A 21,123-nucleotide genomic window follows, 5' to 3' on the forward strand; every position below is an offset into this window, starting at 1 on the left:
TGAATTGCTATGTTAACAGAGTCATTTTGATGGCTGACCCTGGAGGAGGGATCTTCTTGCTAGTCTGACCCAGGGGTGGGGACCTGCTGTTAGGTTGCTATGGAAACAGGGTCTCTTGGAGCCAGGACTCACTGCTGGTCAGCCCTGGGGCAGGGCTTCACTACTGTTCAGCAGCCTGGTCAAGACCTTACTGGTGGCTTGTGCTGGGAGCAGGGTGGCTGGAGTGGGGCCTTGCTGTGGCGCACAGTCTGCTCATTTGCCTTGCAAGAGGGCAGGGCTTTGCTGCTGGATGGCCGCAGGCTAGAAGCCTTGCTGAGGAACCCCTGCTGTGAGGCTGGCTGCTGCTGCTCTTGTGCTTTGCTCACCTCCCACCCCTGTGAGACAGACCTTTACTGCTGTGCTGGTAATTTCCTTCCCAGCTCCTAGAACAATTCTGAGGCCATTTTCAAGTCATTTGGATGAGACTTTGGGAGGACTTCAGAGGGTCTTTCCTCACTCTGCCATCTTTGCACCAGAAGGCTAAAAATGTATATATTAAAAATTGTGGCTTTTAGGATAGACTGGAAGCAGGATTATTTTTGTGAGAGAGCATTACTACTTCCATATGTTTTGTGTTCAGTCAGGATCCTGGACTGTCTCTGCTGGAACTTGAAAAGAATTGATGGTCAATGGGGTGGCAGTGGTTTAACTAACCAGACACATACTACCACCTGTTTCTCCATTAGGGTCGCTTGATGCATCAAATAGACTGAAGTAATTGCCTGTCTTGAGAGAATTCAGTTCAGTTTGACTCTAAGTCAAATGTCTCTCAACTCCATATTGACAGGGCCTGTGAACAAGTATAACATAGCAGCAACTTAAGAAGAAGGCAGTATGGCATAACAGTTGAAGAGTTAACCTTGGAGTCAGATAGTTCTGGATTCAAATCCTGCCTTTGACACATACTGGCTGTGTGACTCTGGGTTCTGTGAGTTGTCAGAAGCACCTTTCCATGTCCCAAACTATTTATGAGGCCTAACAATTGCAGAGTAGATGCCAACTTGCAATGAAAGAGAGTTTCTCATCAGAAGTTCCCTACATTGAAGAAATTGCAGGCTCAGGCCCAGTTTAAAAATAGTTTATAATTAAAGTTGTAAGTTGAATATAATCAAGTGTTAAAATCATGCTACAGTTGCCACAAATCACATATATTCATGGCAGCCAAGAAGGGAAGAGAACCCTAAGAAAAGAAATATCATTATAGTGTGAAGGTTTCAATATGTCCGAAGAAACAAGACTAAACTGTTCTGTTTTTATAACTATATTTCAGGTTCCTGTTTATTATCATATTTCGTTGCCACAGAAAACATTAGCCCTAAAAGGGGCCTTAGAGATCGTTTCATTTAAACCACTTCATTTCACAGTTGAAGAAACTGAAACCCTAGGAATGGGGTCATATAGTTAAGTGGTTACAAAGTTAGTTCTAAAAGTGAGGTCTTCTGATTTCAAATTTAGGTTTCCTTAACAAGTAGATATCAAATTTCTAAAATTTAATATATTTTCTTTCAATAGCAAATATGTAGAATCCATGTCTATTTTTAAAGTATTAAAGCTGTGTAGTTTTTAATGGATAAGCTGTTTTTTTATACTCTACAGATTTATAAATAATTATCTTTCTAAAATTACATAAATGAAACTCAGTTATAATCATTTATATTTTGTACAATTATTTTATTACATTTTTAATGCATTTCAGAGGGAGTTTTGCATGATCTCCACTTCCAATTAGACAGGAATATATCTCAGACAGGTTTTGAAATTATAACTACAACACAGAAAACATATTCTGGGGATGAATGAATGAATGGGCTTATACCAAGAGCGCTGGAAACAGTGAAACTTACCTTGTGGTCACTCAGGAGAAATCAGTGTTATATAAGAAATCACTATGAACATAAAAAACTAATTGTTCATTGTAATTGAAGTTACAAAAGATAATCAAATTAATAATCTCACTAGGCAGCATTGTAATATAAATTTAAGCATGCCAGTCAGTAGTCCTGGATCCACAGAACTATTTTTTCACCTTTCTTTGCATCTTAGCATAGTATTTAGCATAGTGCTGGCTTAGTTGGCTCTTACAAATGAACTTGACTTAACCTTTCAGTGACCTTGGTCAGTTCTCTAAGACTAAATTACAGTTGAGTTGCTGGTCTACATAAGTAATGGGGAGTTTCCATATGGATAGTTCTCTACTCCATTAAAACTATCTTTACATTCCAAAGGAAAAAAAATAAGGAATAACACCCCCATGCCAATCTTCTCTTTCAAAAGACTGGATTCTTTCTTTAATGCCTTTGCCAGTTCATTTCAGTTTAACTACTAATTATTTTTCATTTGTACTCAGATGAGTAGCTGATAGGATAGAAATTCCTTGAAGGCAGGATTAGTTTAGCTTTTGTCTTACTATGCTTGGCATATACTAATTTGATTGAATGTTTGATTATAGGCATAGAATGCTTCTTCCTATTCACCTGAAACACCCAGTATAGGGTCTTGAATATTGCAACAAATATTGATTGATTGGAAAGTCAGATTTGTACCTAAATGTTTTAAGAATTATTTTCAGAACAGGTGAATATTATTTTGGGTATTTTAGAACAGGCATGATATTCATAATGACAGTCCTTTATTGCCACGAAATTATTCTGGGCAAACTCTGTTCTAAAATCTCTATAGCACATAAACTCAGGAACTCAAAAACATCAAAACATTAAGAGTAATACAAAAGCAATGGAAAAACTAACATTCTACTCTGATATATTTAAAAAAAAAATACTCCCTGCCCCAGTTAACTTAATGTTCTATCTATAAAAGGGATATTCTTTTGCAAGAATCTATATGTCATCCATGCACATAGCACAATAGAATACACATTACTTAGAGAAAAAAAGAATTTCACTTGTCTTTGCAACCTCAAGAATATGCCAGAATAACTGGCTTAACCAATGAAAGCTTGTTGTATTAAATTGAATTCCTCAGTGGGTGTGGTTCTATTTGGTACTACAAAAAAATTACAGCTAAACCCCCCAATGTTATCAGATACCTAAAATGATTCTGCTGATTAGACAATGGAAAACAGATTGGGGGAGGGGTAGAGACTTGAAGCAGACAGATCCACTAGGAACCTATAGCCATAGTGCAGATATGAAGTGATGAGGGTCTGCACCAGAGTTGTGGTAGTCTCACAAGAGATAAGGGACATATAGAAGATATATATAGATATAAGAGATGTTGTAAAGGTAGAATCAATAGACCTTGGCAGCAGATTGGATATAGGGGTTGAGAGAGGGTGGGGAATCCAGGATGAGTCCTAGACTGTGAAAGTGAGAGACTCTCAGGATGGTGCTGCTCTTTAGAGTAATTGGGAAGGTAGGAAGCAGCGAGGATTTGGGTTGGGGGAAATGATCATTTTGGTTTTGGATATATTTCATTTAAGATCTCTACTGGACATGCAGTTTGAGTTATCTGAAAGGCAGTTGAATATGCAATGGAGGTTACCAGAAATATTAGGACAGGACACTTAAATCTGAAATTCATTGTCAAAGAATTGATAATTAAATCCATGGGAACTGATGAGATCCCCACGTGCAGTAATATAGAGGGAGAAGAGAAGAGGGCTCAGGGTAGAACCCTGAAGGATGTCTGCTATAAGAGGGCATGTTCTGGACAAAGATTTAGCAAAGGAGACTAAAGAGTGGCCAGAGAGGTAGGAGGATAAGCAGGAGAGAGAGGAGTGTCCTAACAACCTATAGAGAAGAGAAGATCAAGGAGGAGGGTTAGTAATAGTGTCAACAGCCTCAGAGAGGTCAAGGAGAAGGCAGATTGAGAAAAGGTCATTGGATTTGGCAAGTGAGAGATCACGGAACTCTTTGGAGGGAGAAGTTTTGGTCAAATGGTATAGTTAGGAGTTGGATTCTAAGGCAACACTACTATGGGAGCAGAGAAAGAGAATGAGAAGAGAAAAAAAAAAGTAGAGATACCTATTGTAGATGAACTTTTCCAAGGGTTTAGATACAAAGGGCAGAAGAGATATTGGATGATAGTGGAGATGAACAGATCAAGTGAGAGTGATTTTTGAGGATGGGGGTGACCTGGGCATGTTTGTAGGCAGCAGGGAATGAAATAGTAGAGGATGAAGTATGAAAGAAGTAAAAGAGTAGGGATAACAAAGAAGGAAATCTGTTGGAGGAGATGGGCTGGAATTGTATCACTTGAACAAGTATTGGAGTTACCCTTGGTAAGAAGTAAGACCTCTTTATTGGATTGAAGACAGTGGCAGAAGGTATCTGAGAGAAAAGTTATGATTGGATTAGGGAATTTAGGAATTTTTTAATATGGAGGGGGTATATTTGCAAGATCAAAGATATGACTACCTTTGTCTGTGACTTAGGAGAGGTAGAGGAGTAGCTCATGGGAAGTGAATAGGTTGACGATATGAGTGGTCAAGGGGTTTGAGGGAAAGACAATATATGTTGAAGTCTTCTAATATGAAGACAAGAGTTAGAAAGGAGAGAAAAACTGTGAGTCATGTACTGAAGTCATTGAAGAAGGAAAGGGAATGACCTGAGACTCTGAAGACAAAAGTTACCAGGATTTTTATTGGATTATAGATATGAATAGCATGAAACTCAAAGGAAGAGAAGGTTACTAACTGATGAAAGTAGGGGGAGAACCTGGAAGTGGCAATGGGAAAGGAATAGTATTCTCACTTCCCTGCCTTAATCAGTGTAATAGGAATGTAAATTTTGCACCTGGAGCCTGGGGTGGGAGGCTTGTTTTTCAGTAGATACTTTTTGATTGGCCAGTGGGTCAATAAGGTTGTTACATTCTCTGAGGCAGGAGAAGACTATATAAGCCCTGATGTGTAGCTTTGTTTTGGGGCTCACTTTGAGAAGTGTTCTGTGATTTGATCAGATGAAACTCTGGGAAGCCATTGTTGAGAGCCCCCCAGCTTTGAAAAGCCCAGATGTTGATTTGGTATGGATGTAATGGTTGAACAGTTTGAAAACTGTCTACTTGATCTGTTTCTCTGTCTTGATAATTCTGTCTGTATACTCTGAAGTTCGGGGTGCTGACCTTTTTCCCCTGAACTAGGTAAACAATACATATTTGACTGATTAAAGTAAGCTTGTTAACCCATTTTGAGTTGCTTTCCTTTATCAAAGCAGATCCAAGAACCTGTGTTGGCAGCGACCCTGGGGACACTGGGGTGCTTGCTTCTACAATCAACAAGCTGAGGAGAATAAATGAAGGTTTAGCTAGAATTAGAAAGTATAACCAAGGAGTCTGTAATCTAGGAGTAGCCAAGTTTCAGTAACAGCTAGTAGATAAAAAGCATAAGAAAGGAAAAGATTAAGTGTGAAGGGAAGTTTGTTGCCTATGGAAAAGGCATTGCAGAGGGCACCCTGGAAAGGGTTGGGTGGTATTAGGTTAAGATTTTGGTGTGGGAAAGTTGAGGTGGATGGGAATAGGGAATCAGTTGATGGGATTTGAAGAATGGTCCATAGTGGTTTAGAATCATTGGCATGTGAAGAATATGACCAGATGTGAGAATATTAATCATTGGGGTTGGGGGGAAGCACTCTTCCCAACAGAGGTTGAAGATGAGGCTGGAGCTAAGAGCAGCATGAGATGAAAGGGACATGGGTAGAAAGGCAAATGGTAAGATGAGATGCCTGCTTCCCTGCTCCTTTCCTCTCTCTCCCAAGAGTAGAAAGTATGCACAGTAGAGTAGGAAAGAGCACAGCAGGAGATAGAAGTCAAATTTGTACAGTACGAGAACAAAATTCCCTTCCCCAAACTGTCCTCTTCCTTTTCCATCAAAGGACAGACACAAAGGAAGAGGGAAGATCTATAGTCCAAAGGTAGGTTTCTTCTCTTTGCTCTGGAGATTCTCCACATGCCAATTAAGATACTGTGTTGGCAACAGGGGTAGAATTTTCCTCATGCTGGCATGGGTGGAAATTATTGCACTGGGGCAGGAGGAATTTTGAGACAGATGAAAGACACCCAAGCCATGCTCTTGCTTCCCTTCCTCAAAATACACCTGTCATTGTTTCCTTCCTTCAAAGGACATGCTGTATCTAGCAGGAGATGGACAGCATAAAACTTGCCCATGGTCACAGGAATTCAACCATTTTTGTTCATTTATTCATGATACTTCTAAAGATAGTCATCAAATAGTCAAAAATTATTTATTAAGCACCTACTATGTGCCCTGTGCTAAGCACTGAAGATACAAATATGAAAAAGAACAATAGTCCCTGCCCTCAAAGGAGCTTAGAATCTAATGGGGGAAAGAGAAAATACAAAAGAAAGCTAAATAGTGATGGTGGAAGGGAAGAAGGGATCCTGTATAGGGGCATGGTAGAAAAGTTGAAAACATCTAAAATGAGTATGGCTGTAGAAATCAGAGGTCCAAAATGAGTGCTGTTGAGTGAGGCAGGGTAATGTACAATGAGGCTATAACAATAGATAGGAACCAGATTTTAAAGGGGGAGGGGAAGAAAACAAGTATTTATTAAGCACCTACTATGTGCCAGGCAGTTGTTAAGTGTGTTACAAATATTATCTCATTAAAACATCACAACTCTTCAAGATAAATGCTATTATTATTCCCATGTTATAGATGAGGAAACTAAGGCAAATAGAGATAAAGTGACTTTCCCCAGGTCACATAGCTAGCAGGAGTCTAAGGCCAAATTTGAAGTGGGGTCTTCCTGCCTCTAAGTCCAAGCTCTAACCACTGTTCCCATCTAGCTGCCTCTTGAGGATGAATGCAAAGTTCGGGACCTGGAATACTTTCAACAAAAATAAGGATTTTTGGAAAATGGATAGATTTTTTTGGGAAAGATAATGAGTTCAATTTGGGGTACATTAGATTTGAGATGTCTCTGGAATATGCAATTTGAAATGTCCAATAGGTAGTTAAGAATGTACAACTGAAACTTAAGAAAGAGGCTAGGCTGGATATAAAGAATTGTGTGTAGAGATGATTGCTAAACTCATGGGAGCTGAGTATAATATAAGTCCCCAAAGATTTTGGAATTCATCTTCCTGATCTATATGAACAGAATATCATCCAATTATACCACTATTTGAAGAAATATCCATGGTGATGAGATTCCATATGGACTAAAATTATCCAGTCAATATAAACAGCACTGGGCCAGGAGCTAGGAGAGAGACAGAGACAGAGACAGAGAAACACCTAGATAGAGACAGAGAAATGAAGAGAAAGAGATAAAATAAAGACAGAGAGAGACAGAGACAGAAAGACAGAGAGAATGAGAGTAATTCTGTAATGTTAGCACCAAATTTCTTACCAGTCTGTCAAGTATGCTTAAGGAATTTAAGTTTTTAAATAATGATTCAAAGATGGTGGACAGTGACCTTTGAACAATCTTTTAACTTGATCTTAATTTACCACATACAGGGACTTGTATTATGCACCAAAGTGGAAGATAACCTAAAACAGAGCTTCCCAGAACCACACTCTTTTTGCTATCATAGAAAGCAGGCAAAACTACACCAGGGTCATGAATTCAGAGCTTCCCCAGAATGAAGCAGAGCTACTGCTATCACTTTCATTGACTATTTTATCCCAGTTAATGGTTAGCATATAAAAGCCAACAAAAGAGGTCATGCAACCTTAAACATAGCAGAGTAGAATGTTGGATTCAGAAGACTTGGGGGTCAATTCCACCTCTGATGCTTACTTTCTGTTTGACTTTAGGCAAATTCCTTGAATTCCCTAGGTTTCAGTTTCCTTATCTGTAAAATTAGACCTTTCCAGCTTAAAATCTATGAGTTTACTGTCTATGTGGTCAAGAAGTTTCTTCTATTAATTGTTCTTTTATAAGAGTTACATATGTCTCCTTTCTGATATAGGCGTGGCTCCAAGGCATGCTTCCTGTGGTCAGATATCAGTTTCTTAGTGATCTGTAAACAAGGAGGATCAAACCAAGAGCAGGCTAGATCCGGTCCTGATAGATTTACAAGACGACAACTTCACACTTTTAAAGAACAGTTAATACCCTTATCTCATGAATTATTTTCAAAAATTGAAAAAGTGCCCTACCAGAATCTTTTTTATGAGATACAGTTCTAACACCTAAACCAGAGAAATATAAAACACAAAGAGAAAATTATAAGCCAATATTATTATTTGTAAGACAATCAACATGATTAATCATGCTATAAACCAAAACATTGAAAACCACATGATCATCTCTATAAATTTGTTTTTTTGTTTATTTTTTTAGCTTACATCATTCATTTCAAATTTTCTCCCCATTTTCCCTTATCCACCACCCCAAAACAGTGATTCCACTGAATATCCCCTCCCCCAATCTGCTCTCTCCTATATCTTCCCCCGTGCCCCCTCTGACATTCCAATAGGGCATGGTGGATCTCTATGCCCCAGTGCCTGTATATCTTATTTCCCAGTTACATGTAAAATAATAATAATATATTTTGAACATTTGATTTTAAACCTATGAATTCCAGATTCTTTCCCTATATCCCTCTTCACCTACCCTTACTGGGAAGATAAGCAATTCAATATAGTATTGATGTACATGTGTAGCTATACAAAACATTTCCATAGTGGATATATTGTGAAACACTGACTATATTTCCCTCCATCCCATCACACCCCCCACTTGTTCTATTCTTTACTTTGATCCTATCCCTTTTCAAAAGTAGGTGCTTCCAAATTCCCTCCACCCCACTCTGCCTTCTCTTCCATCATCCCCCCTCTCATTCCCTTCCCCTCTACTCTCCTGTAGGGTGAGATACCCTATTTAGTATGTATGTCATTCCCTCCCTAAGCCAAATTCATTGAGAATAAGTTTAACTCATTCCCTTTTGCCTTCCTGTTCTTCCACTCCATTGTAACAGTTTTCCCTTGCCTCTTCTATATGAGATAATTTACTCCATTCTATCTGTCCTCATCTCCTCTCATTATATTCCTCTCTCATTTTTTTTTTTAAGCAATCGGGGTTAAGTAACTTGCTCAAGGTTACACGGCCAGTTATTTCTGGGTGTGGTGCTGAGTGTCTGAGCCCGGGATTCGATCTCCAGGTCGTCCCAGCACTGGAGCCGGTGCTCTTACTCGCTGAGCCACCTGGCCGCCCCTAAGCAATTGGGGTTAAGTAACTTGCTCAAGGTTACACGGCCAGGTGTTTCTGGGTGGGTGCTAAGTGTCTGAGCCCGGGATTCGATCTCCAGGTCTTCTCAACACTGGAGCCTGTGCTCTTACTCGCTGTGCTACCTGGCCGCCCCCCTCTCTCATTTCTTGATTTCACCTTTTAAGTATCATCCCTTCCTATTCAACTGGTCCTGTACCCTCTATCTATGTATACCTGTACACATATATACACATACTCACATATGTATATATGCCCATATACCCTCCTATATAGACATATATATATATGTATACATATATATATATTTTTTTCCTATTCCCTTCAACTATTCTAATACTGAGAAAAGTTTCATAAATTACAATTATCATTTTTCCATGTAGGAATGTTAATAGTCCAACTTTGATAAGTTCCTTATGATTTCTTTTCCCTGTTTACCTTCTCATGCTTCTCTTGCTTCTTGTATGTGAATGTCAAATTTTCTATTCAACTCTGGTTTTTTCAGCAAGAATGCTTGAAAATGCTCTATTCCACTGAATGACCATATTTTTCCCCTGAAACATGATACTCAGTTTTGCTGGGTAGGTGATTCTTGGTTTTAATCCCAACTCCTTTGACCTCCAGAATATCATATTCCAAGACCTTCAATCCCTAAATGTAGAAGCTTCCAGAGGCTGTGTTATCCTGATTGTATTTCCACAGTATTCAAATTGTTTCTTCCTGGCTGCTTGTAATATTTTCTCCTTGATCTAGGAATTCTGGAACCTGTCTATAATATTCCTAGGGGTTTTCTTTTTTGGATCTTTCTCAGGAGGTGATCAGTGGATTCCTTCAACCTCTATTTTGCCCTCTGGTTCTAAAACATCAGGACAATTTTCCTTGAGAATTTCTTGAAGGATGATTTCTAGGTTCTTTTTTTTTGATCATGGCTTTCAGGTAGTCCAATAATTTTTAAATTATCTCTCCTGGATCTATTGTCCAGGTCAGTGGTTTTTCCAATGAGATATTTCACATTGCCTTCCATTTTTTCATTTGTTTGGATCTGTTTAATAGTATCTTGATTTCTCCTAAAGTCACTAACTTGCATCCAATCTTATTCTGAAGGAATGATTCTCCTCAGTGAGCTTTTGAGATTCTTTTTCCATATGGCAAATTTGGCTTTTTAAGGCATTCTTCTCCTCATTGATTTTTTCAGCCTCTTTTGCCATTTCAGTTAGTATCTTTTTTAAGATGTTATTTTCTTCAGTCAGGTTGTTGACTCTCAATTTACAATTGATTTATAATTATAATTTTCTTGCATCATTCTCATTTCTCTTCTCAATTTTTCCTCTACTTCTCTTATTTGGTTTTCAAAATCCTTCTTAAGCTCCTCTACGGCCTGTAAGCAGCTTATTCTTTCCTTGGAAGCTTCTGGTGCAGGATTTCTGACTTCATTGTTTTCCTCCTGTTCCATTCCCCTATCTTTTTTGTCCCCAAAATAGGAATCCAGAGTTGGACCACTGTGCTTCCTTCATTTGCTCATGTTGCCACTCAATTACTTGACTTTAGAGCTTTTTGCCACAGTAGAACTCTGTTACCAGAGGGGTGAACTTTGTTCCAGTCTCTGGGGTTTTCTCAGATGCTGGAGGTATTAGATGGGTGCCCACTCTGAGGCCTCCACATGTTCTGGCAAACTGGTCATGCACTCCAGGACCTCTACCCTAGACTGCAATCCAGATCCAAGCAGGTTAAAGCAAGAGCAAATACTCCTAAGACTGGTCGCTTGGTCCCCCCTACAATCTGCAGACCAGGAGCTCTGAAGCAGCCACATGGTGGTAGTGGCTGCAGGGCCACAGCGCCTCAGCCACTTCTCCCTCCAGGGGTAAAGGCCTGACTGCACTTCAGAACTCCCAGTTCACAAAGTCCATATAAACCTCTCACTTTGTCCTTAACATTTATGGGTTGATAATTCTTGAAACTGCCAGAGCTGCTAGTGATCTGAAGTCCTTTCAGCTGGCAGCTGGTTGTGGCTACCCTGAGGCTAAAACCTCGGGCTCCTTCGGGGCTGGGCTTGGCTCCCAGAGTGCTTCACTGGACGATTCCTGCCAGTCTGTCCTCAGAGGGAGGTTAGCTTCTCTGTGTCATTTTGTGGGTTCTGTAGCTCCAAAGTTTGTTCAGAGTCACCTTTTACATGAATTGGAGGAGGTGGAAGTGGGAGCCCCTCGGAGTCCTGTTTCTTCGCTGCCTTCTTGACTCTGCCCCTGCACTGCTGATGGGGTGTTTGGGATCTATGTTAGTAACATCAATGTGTAATACCACTTTATAACATCAGTCTGTAAAACCAGTTTGTAAAATCATACCCCCTCCCCCAAGTCTCAGAGCATTAATTCTGCCCCTTCTCCCCCCGCCCCTAGCTTCAGAGCAATAACTCTGCCCAACTACAACTATCTCAGCTTGGAACAATAACAAACTATTCCTATGAATCCTTCACTAAAGTATCTATAAACATTCCAGCTTAGTCAACTATTATCTCCCCCTTGTATAGTGTCCTGCTGCCCCCATGAATCCTTTGGTACCCTGTCTCTAGATTGACTCTTTGGCTGCCTCATTGAATCTTTCAGGACACTATCTCTGGGTTAACTCCTTAAGAGCTTTGGTTCCCAGACATCAATCTTGTCAAACATGACACTGATGGGTGGCAGACTGGGCACTTCTCCATCAGCCCTTGACCGCTAACCAACTTAGTGACGTTTCAAGCCTAAAACCACACCTCCAGGTAGCCCGGCATTGGGCTTTTTCCCAGTGAATCATGGGCAATATGCCTGTGCAGTTACATGAAAAATGCATGTCCCTTTAAACACTGACCCCACCTTAACTCCTCCCTAATCCCACCCTTAATCACCTAGTTAGCATAATTGGCAGGGGTTCTACTATGGATTTTTCTGTAAAAACCTTAATTCTACCCCTTTAAGGTTGCAGGTCCCCTTAAAGGACTCTTGCCCACTGTAAAGGATACAATAAACTTTTACTACTCTAACTCCTAGTGGGCTTGGGCCTACTGAATTCTTTCAAGACTGAATCGAAGGTTTTCTGGTCTTAGATAAGATCAGAGTTCCTGCTGAACTATTGGGAGCCATCCCTCATCACTACCTCATCTCAATAAATTTGGAAAAAACCTTTGACAGAGAATAAGTCTTTTATGCTAAAATCTTTACAAAGTGTAACTATTGAGAGACATTTTAAATATCATAACAAAGCATTTATCTAAAACCAAAAGCTAACATCCTATTCAATGGGGATACACCAGAACCTTTTCCAATAAATACCAGTCAAGCAAGGATTCCCACTCTACCCACTACTGATATAGTTCTGGAAATGCTAGCAACAGTAATGATGAGAGAAAAAAAATTAAAGGAATAAAGATAGGTAAAAAGGAAATAAACTATCTGTGTTTGCTGATGAAATGATGGATTAATTTGAAAATCCAAGGTATCAGCAATTATATTAATTGCAACAATATCTTCAACAAAATTTCAGGCTACAAAATAAATATTCAAAAACCAATAGTATTTCTTTATAATAATCAAAAACAGAAGAAATATTAATAGAAAGGAAAATCTCATTCCAAATAGCTCCAAAATGTATAAAATATTTATGGATCAGTCTCCAAAGTACAGAAAGATTTGTATAGATTCAACTACAAAATATTCCTTAAAGAAATTTGGAAAAAAATATATTTAGCTGGATTGCTCATGATTAGGTGATGCCAATATAATAAAAATGTCAACCCTACCAAAATTAATTTGCATTTTTAATGCTGTGCCAATCAAATTACAAAAAAAAGATTCTTTACAAAACTTCTTAAAATAAAAATAAAATTCATTTGGAAAAATAAAAGATTTAGAATATGAAAGGAAATGCAAAGAAGCAAAGATGAAGTTGTTTTCAGTCATGCCAGCTCTTTGTTACCCCATTTGAGGTTTTCTTGGCAGATACTGGAGGGGTTTACCATTTCCTTCTCCAGCTCATTTTACAGATAAGAAAATTGAGACAGAGTTAAGTGAATTGCCCGGGGTCATGCAGCTAATAAGTGTCTGAGGGCAGATTTAAACTCATGTAGATGAGTCCTCCTGAATTCATGTACCATGCTTTATCTAGTACACCACTTCAAACTATATTGTAAAGTAGCAATCATCAATAACATCTTGCATTAGTAAAAGTATAGAGAGATCAGCAGGATAGACTAGACAAGGGAGAATCAGAAAGAATGAAATTCAATCACCCAGTGTTTGGTAAAGTATAAAACAAATTACTGGGGAAGGGAGAAGGGGAACTTATTATTTGATTTAAAAATAAGCTACTTGGAAAACTGGAAAGCAGTCTGGCAGAAATTAGGCTTAGACCAACACTTTACACCATATTCTATAATGCATTCTAAATAGATACATGACTTTAATATTAAAGAAAATACGGTTAAAATTAGAAGAGAAATAGATCATAAACTGCTCACAGATATGCGTGGGCAGAACTGTTCTAACTTCCATCTTCCCTCCCTCCCTTCCTTCTTACCTTCTATCTTTTCTTCCTTCCTTCCTTCTCCTATCTGAGGATTTATTCTGTTAGTGAATGTCTCAGTTAAGACTATGTCTGAGTAAGGGCTATTTATCCTTTCTGACCTTGAACTTTCTTGGATAGAACTTCAGCTCTTTGCCCTCCAGTACATAGCTATCTGCTCAGCCACAATGGCCTGAAATAGATATGGTGATGCAGATGAGGAGCTTGCTCAGCTGGAACTGTTTCTTCCAGAAGCAAGCTGATTTTGACATTCCTCTTCCACTCCCCATTTTTCCTGTGGATCTTCTTTGACAACTTTTATTTAGAATTTCTTCCTCCTCAGGAGTCAAATTTTCTCCCTTCTTTTGTGTCAATGACAATAATTCTTGTTTTGTGGGTACAGCACTCAGAGCACCAGAAAAAGTTCCACATGACCAGCCTCTGTGACCCATACTTTTTGTTGTCTCTTTGGACTCTTAAGGTGTGGGTACAACAGTTAATCTTGGTGTTGGTGGATGGGCTGTCCAGCTGATACACTTTTTTTTGTGGTAGGGCTTGTGCTTTCCCCCATCTTGCAACACTCATGCCAGTTGTCCCACAAGATCCCCATCCTCAACATGAGCAGCAAAGAGTAGATGAATTCTTAATGAAAAGACAGGTGCAATTACCAGAGTTTAAAAAAAAAGATAATTTTGATTACTTAAAACCAAAAAATCATCTTCACAAACAAAATGAATGAACCAAGAATAAGAAGGAGAGTGATCAAATGGGGGGAAAACACTTTGTTTCAAATTTCTCTGATAAGAGTATGGTATCCAAGATAGACAGATAGATAGACCGCATGCAATCTGATATGGCTCTACACATATAATTCTATTAAGTACATTTTCATATTACTCATGTTGCATAGAAGAATTGATAAAATTTCAAAGAATATGAACAAACAGTTCTCCAAATGACTGCATTCACATCCACATAAAAATGTTCCAAATCACTAAAAACAGAAATTAAGTCAAAACAACCCTGAAATTCATTTTATACCTGAAAATTTGCAAAAATGTCCAAACATAGTATTAAACATTAGAAAGGTTGTGAAAGGATAGGCACAATTATATATTTTGGGTGGAGATGTGAAATGGTGAAACCATTTTGAAAAGTAATTTGAATTATGCAAATTAAGTGAATAAAATATCCATACCCTTTGAACTAGAGACTTCATTATTGGGTATATACCCCAAAGAAGCCATCCGTAAGCAGAAAATCCCTATATACTCCAAAGTATTTATAATATCATTTTTTGTGATAGCTAAAAATTGGAAATAAAATAGATGTCCATCAGTAGAGGAATGGCTAAACAAATAATAAGTATTAACAAAAAATAAGTATTAACAGACTGTAAGAAATTATGGGTGTGGTGAATACAGAAAAACATGGACAGATCTATGTGAACTGATGCAAAGTAAAGTAAGCAAAGACAAGAAAATAATATAGACAGCAACAGCAAAGTAAATGGAAAGAACACCCATATACCAAAAAATCAGAAGCAAATGTAACAAAACCAAAACCAAGTAGGGCTTAAATAAAAAAAAAAATGAGAAAATATCCCTAACATCTCTTCATGGATGTGGAAAATCCACAGGTGTTATATGTTGCACATGTTTTTGGACTTTTTCAATGTATTGATTAGTTGTGCTGATTTTTTTCTCTCTCTCTAAAAATATTGTTTGCCATGGTAGGAAGGTGGGGAGGGTAGTTTTGTGGAAGAGGCAGAAAGTAGAATATGTGGGATAACCATGGTCATGTTTCTGTTGTTTCACTCTTCATGACCCCATTTGGAGTCATCCTGTAAAAGATATGGAATGATTTGCCATTTCCTTCTGCAGCTCATTTTATAGATGAGGAACTGAGGCAAACAGATTCAAGTGACCTGCCCAGGGTCACATAGCTGGTAAATGCCTAAGGTCAGAATTGAAGTCAGGAACACTTATCTTCCAACTTTAGGTTTAGCACTCTGTCTATTGCACCATCTGGCCGCCTCTCATGGTGATAGAATTAACAAAAAATATCAATAAAAATCATTTTTAAAATGAGTTTCAAAGGCATTATCAATGGCATATAAAATCAGAAAAGAAGATGTACTGATTATGGAGAAAAGCAAGAGGTAACAGATGGTCAGTTGGACCATTGGGATGGTGTCCTTAAGCCAGTAACACATCCTCTGAAAAATGGCAAAACACTTCATGTTAAAAAAATGTAAAAGAATGCTAAAAAAAAACAACAACAATGTAATGTTTGGGGTAGACACATTAAATATGTCCAATGAATTTCCAAACAATTATGAGCTAGAGAAAAAGGTAAAGAATTTTGATTAAAATGATGCTTTGTGGATACAAAACAAGTATGTTATCATTCCACAGCCCATCTTGTACCATTTAGAAACAATACTTTCCAAGAGAAATCAAGATTTTGGACATAGATACACATTACAAATTGTTTTTCCCAGTTCTCAAGTTGTCAAAAGAATCGAGAGTGCTGTGAATTTTCATCCAAAGTTCTATGGTCTTGGGAGCAGAAAATCAGGTTTTGAGCCCCTATTCTGACACTTGTTGGTTGTATGACCATGAGAACATTACTTGACCTCTTTGACGTTTTTCAAATGGGGGTGATAAGGCTGTTGTGAGGAAAGAACTTCATAAAGTTTAAAGCTGTATGTGACAAGGCTTCTCTTCTCTCCAGTGATTCTATAGTTTCTCCTTCTCCAATAGGCTCTGACTCATATCAACCTGCAAATATGACACATCTACAATGATATTCTTGCAATAAATTAAGCCAGAATAATTGAGGAAATTGTAGCTAAATGAAATAGCTCATGAGTTCTCCTCAGTGAAGCAAATAAAGTAATTGACTTCCTTTTGTTCCCATAGACAACACAAAACATCATTTCATAGGACATTTGTCATCTTATACTGCAGTGCTCATAAAAATAAGCAAATGGAACACCTAGGAGACAGCTACAGCTTTTATAATCAAAGCCTGCTAATAGAAGACAAAGAAAGAGAGAAATTCTATGAAGTAAAAAGATCTTCCAAACCAAATATGTTGATACTTGTTGACTTAAAAGTGAAATTGAGCATGGGGAAAGATAGTGGAAAATATATTGAAAATTAAGTTTGAAATTAAGGAATGAAGGGGGTCAAAAGGAATTTCTCACTGCATTAAGCTCAAATTTGTACATGGCAAGGCAGAAATTACAACTTTTACTTGATCATTCCACTTCTTTTCCTCTGAGATCAAGACATCTAAGTCTATTCTCTCTTACACATGTTGTTTAATCGTTTTTCAGTGATTTCCAATTTTTCATTAACTCATTTGGAGTTTTCTTGGCAAAGATGCTGGAGTGGTTTGCCATTTCCTTCAACTCATTTTAGAGATGAGGAAACTGAGGCAAACAGGGTTAAGTGACTTCCCCAGGGTCACACAGCAAGTAAGCATCTGGATCCAGATTTGAATTCAGGAAGAGATATCTTCTTGACTCCACTTCCAGGACTGTATCCACTGCATCACCAAGCTGCTCATGACAGAACTTCAAATAGTTAAAAACAGAATATCAAAAAGGTGTCATTAATTTTATCTAAACAGTTAAGAAATTATTGGTAATTAATAGGAAAATTATTTTAGAATCAACTGTCTTTATGTAGTCAGATCATTGATTGACTAGAGCAAGTCAAAAATCAGTAACAAATTAGAAGAATGAATATGAGAAGATACCACATCCGATTCAAGCTATTTATTCTAAAAAAAAAATAAATACGTTGACTCTGATGACCAAGCACCTTTTTAAAAGAAGTTTAATCAATGTAAAAGCTATCACAATATGGGAACCCAAAGAACCTATAAAAAGCTTCAGTTGACATTTAATCTCCTTGTCAAATGGAGAACTATAGTAGCCATGAACAACTTTTGTTTAGGGTTCAAGCTCCTTTACAAAATATTACAAAGGAGTAGGGTTAAAGGTTATGAGCATTGTTGTCTCACAGAGTAGCAAAAGACATTGGAAGAAAATAAAAACAAACCAAGACTTCAAGATACTTGATGTGAAGCCCAGCTAAGCCAGATCACCTCAAGAATATTTATATAAATGACACTTGAAGGAGAATAACAAATAGATATGAACACAGACCGGCTATCATTTTTATAGTGATCAATTTTCATAGATGGTGATAGTGCATCCATCAGCATTGGACACCAGTGTGTCAGCTCCTAGTGTGCTATGAGAAGAAATGGAAATAGCATTTAATAAGATGTAGTAAAAAAAAAAAATAGCAGCCTTGCATGACCAAATAGGGATAACTATGGGAAAAGGACCTGTGATTTCATAGGTATAGAGAACTCCCAAGTGAGAAAACAACTTCTACCAATGCAGGTTGGCACCTTCTCTGCAATTTATAATTCTACAGAGCTGCCTAGAGAACTGAGAAATGAATTACATGACTTGTGAGGGAATATACTATTTGTCAAAGGTGGGACTTGAACCCAGATCTTCCCAGTTTTTTTTAAATGCTTTATTAACTTCTGATTTACATCATTTGTTTCAACCAGATTTTGAGTTACAAGTTTTCTCCCCGTTTTTCCCCCACCCATCCCCCCAAAACAGCAGTCCCACAGGATATCCCCACCTCCAATCTGCTCTCTCCCATATTTTCTCCCATACCTGTTTCGAATTTTCCAGTGGATCTCTATGCCTCATTGCCTGTATATCTTATTTCTTAATTACATGTAAGATGGTATTAATAATAGTATACACACACACACACACACATATATACATATATTTGAATATTTGATTTTAAAACTTTCAATTCCAGATTCATTCCCTTCCCCCCCTGCCACCCACCCCCACTGGGAAGACAAGCAGTTCAGTATAGGTTGTACATGCGCAGCTAATGCAAAAAAATAACCTAGTAGATATATTGTAAAAGACTGACTATATTTCCCTCCCTCCTATCCCACCTCCCACTTGTTCTATTCTCTACTTTGATCCTGTCACTTTTGAAAAGTGAGTGCTTCCAACTTCCCTCCCCCCCAGCCTGCCCTCCCTTCCATCATCCCCCCTCTTATCCCTTTCCCCTCTCATTCTCCTGGAGGGTGAGATCCCCTATTTAGTGTGTATTTCACTCCCTCCTCAAGCCAGATTCAATGGGAATAAGGTTGACCCATTCCCTTTTGCCTTCCTATTCTTCCCCTCCATTGTAACCATTTTCCCTTGCCTCTTCTGTATGAGATAGTTTGCCCCAATCTGTCTCTCCTCATCTCCTCTCATTATATTCCTCTCACCTCTTAGTTTCACCTTTTAAGTATCATCCCTTCCTGTTAAATTGGTCCTGTGCCCTCTATCTATGTATACCTGTAAACATATATACACACATTCACATATGTATTCATATGCCCATATACCCTCATATATAGACATATATATATATATATATATATATATATATATATATTTCTAATCCCTTCAACTACTGAGGAAAGTTACATAAAATACAATTATTTTTTCCATGTAGGAATGTTAATATTTCAACTTTGATAAGTTCCTTATGATTTCTTTTCCCTCTTTACCTTCTCATGCTTCTCTTGCTTCTTGTATCTGAATGTCAAATTTTCTATTCAACTCTGGTTTTTTCAGCAAGAATGCTTGAAAGACCTCTATTCCACTGAATGACCAAATTTTCCCCTGAAACATGATACTAAGTTTTGCTGGGTAGGTGACTCTTGGTTTTGCTCCCAGCTCCCTTGACCTACAGAATATCACATTCCAAGCCCTTTGATCCCTCAGTGTAGAAGCTGCCAGATCCTGGGTTATTCTGATTGTGTTTCCACAATATTCAATTTGTTTCTTCCTGGCTGCTTGTAATATTTTCTCCTTAATCTTGGAATTCCGGAACCTGGCTATAATATTCCTAGGAGTTTTCTTTTTGGGATCTTTTTCAGGAGGTGATCGGTGGATTCTTTCAACCTCTATTTTGCCCTCCAGTACTAGAACATCAGGGCAGTTTTCTTTGAGAACTTCCTGGAGGATGCTTTCTATGTTCTTACTTTAGTCATGGCTTTCAGGTAGTCCTGAAACCAATAATTTTTAAGTTATATCTCCTGGATGTATTTTCCAGGTCAGTGGTTTTTCCCATGAGATATTTCACATTGCCTTCTATTCTTTCATTTGTTTGGATCTGTTTAACAGCATCTTGATTTCTCATAAAGTCATTAGCTTCCATTTGTTCCAATCTAACTCTGAAGCAATGATTCTCCTCATTGAGCTTTTGAGATTCTTTTTCCATCTGGCAAATTCGACTTTTTAAGGCATTCTTCTCCTCATTGCCTTTTTGAGCCTCCTTTGCCATTTGAGTCAGTCTGTTTTTTAAGGTATTATTTTCTTCTGTCAGGCTGTTGACTCTCATTTCATAATTTTCTTGCATTGTTCTTATTTATCTTCCCAATTTTTCCTCCACTTCTCTTATCTGCTTCTTAAGGTCCTCTATGGCCTGTAACCAGCTTGTATTTTCCTTTGAAGCTTTTGGTGCAGGAGTTCTGACTTCACTGTTTTCCTCCTGTTCCATGCCTTGCTCCTTCTTATCCCCAAAATAGGAGTGTAATGTTGGAATCTTCTGTCTGCTTTGCTTCCTTTGCCTGCTCATTTTGCCACTCAATGATTTGACTTTTGGGCTTTTTGCCACAGTAGGACTCTGCCACCAGACAGGGGAGTTTTCGTCCCAAACGCTGGGGTTTTCTCAGTTGTTGGAGGTATTAGATGGGTGCCCTCTCTGAGATCTCCACACGCTCTGGCAAGCTGGACACACACCCCAGGACCTCCACCCTAGACTGCAATCCAGATCCAAGCAGGTTAAAGCAAGAGTGATTAACCCTCAGACTGGTGCTTCGTCCCCCTACACTCTGCAGGCCAGGAGCTGAAGCCGCCACGTGACGCTGGCTGGCTGTGCCAGTGTCTCAGCAGTTTCTCGCCCCCGGGGTAAAAGCCACGCACTCCCACTTACTGGGTCCCAAAGTCCAGACTGCACTGGCCTGTCACCTTGTCCTTCACATCTATGTATTGATAAATCTGGAAACGGCCACAGCTGCTGCTGATCTGGAGTCCTTCTGGCAGGTGGCTGGTCAGGCCCGCCCTGGAGCTAAAGTCTCAGCGTGGTGCTGGGCTCGGCTCCCAGAGCGCCGTGCTGGCCCATTCCTGCCGGCCTGCTGGGCTGTCCTCAGTGGGAGGTTAGCTTCTCTGTGTCATTTTGTGTGTTCTGTAGCTCCAAAGTTTGGTTAGAGTCCCATTTTTACATGGATAGGGGAAAGTGGAAGCCAGAGCCGCGGGTAGGTCGTGCTTCTACTCTGCCATCTT

The 21,123-nt window shown here is 38.7% G+C and overlaps 1 long non-coding RNA gene and 1 pseudogene across 2 annotated transcripts in view; one reads left to right on the forward strand and one right to left on the reverse strand.

Moving 5' to 3' along the window:
* LOC138172526 (uncharacterized) overlaps positions 1–21,123 on the forward strand; it is a 166,313-nt gene that overhangs the window by 76,072 nt on the left and 69,118 nt on the right. The gene's annotated exons all lie outside the window — the stretch shown is intronic.
* LOC138172516 (small ribosomal subunit protein eS8 pseudogene) lies at positions 13,829–14,334 on the reverse strand (annotated as a pseudogene).

The sequence above is a fragment of the Petaurus breviceps genome, unplaced genomic scaffold, assembly GCF_028583685.1.
Source record: "Petaurus breviceps papuanus isolate PSGF00001 unplaced genomic scaffold, PetGlider_PUasm1.0 128, whole genome shotgun sequence".
NCBI classification, from domain to species: domain Eukaryota; kingdom Metazoa; phylum Chordata; class Mammalia; order Diprotodontia; family Petauridae; genus Petaurus; species Petaurus breviceps.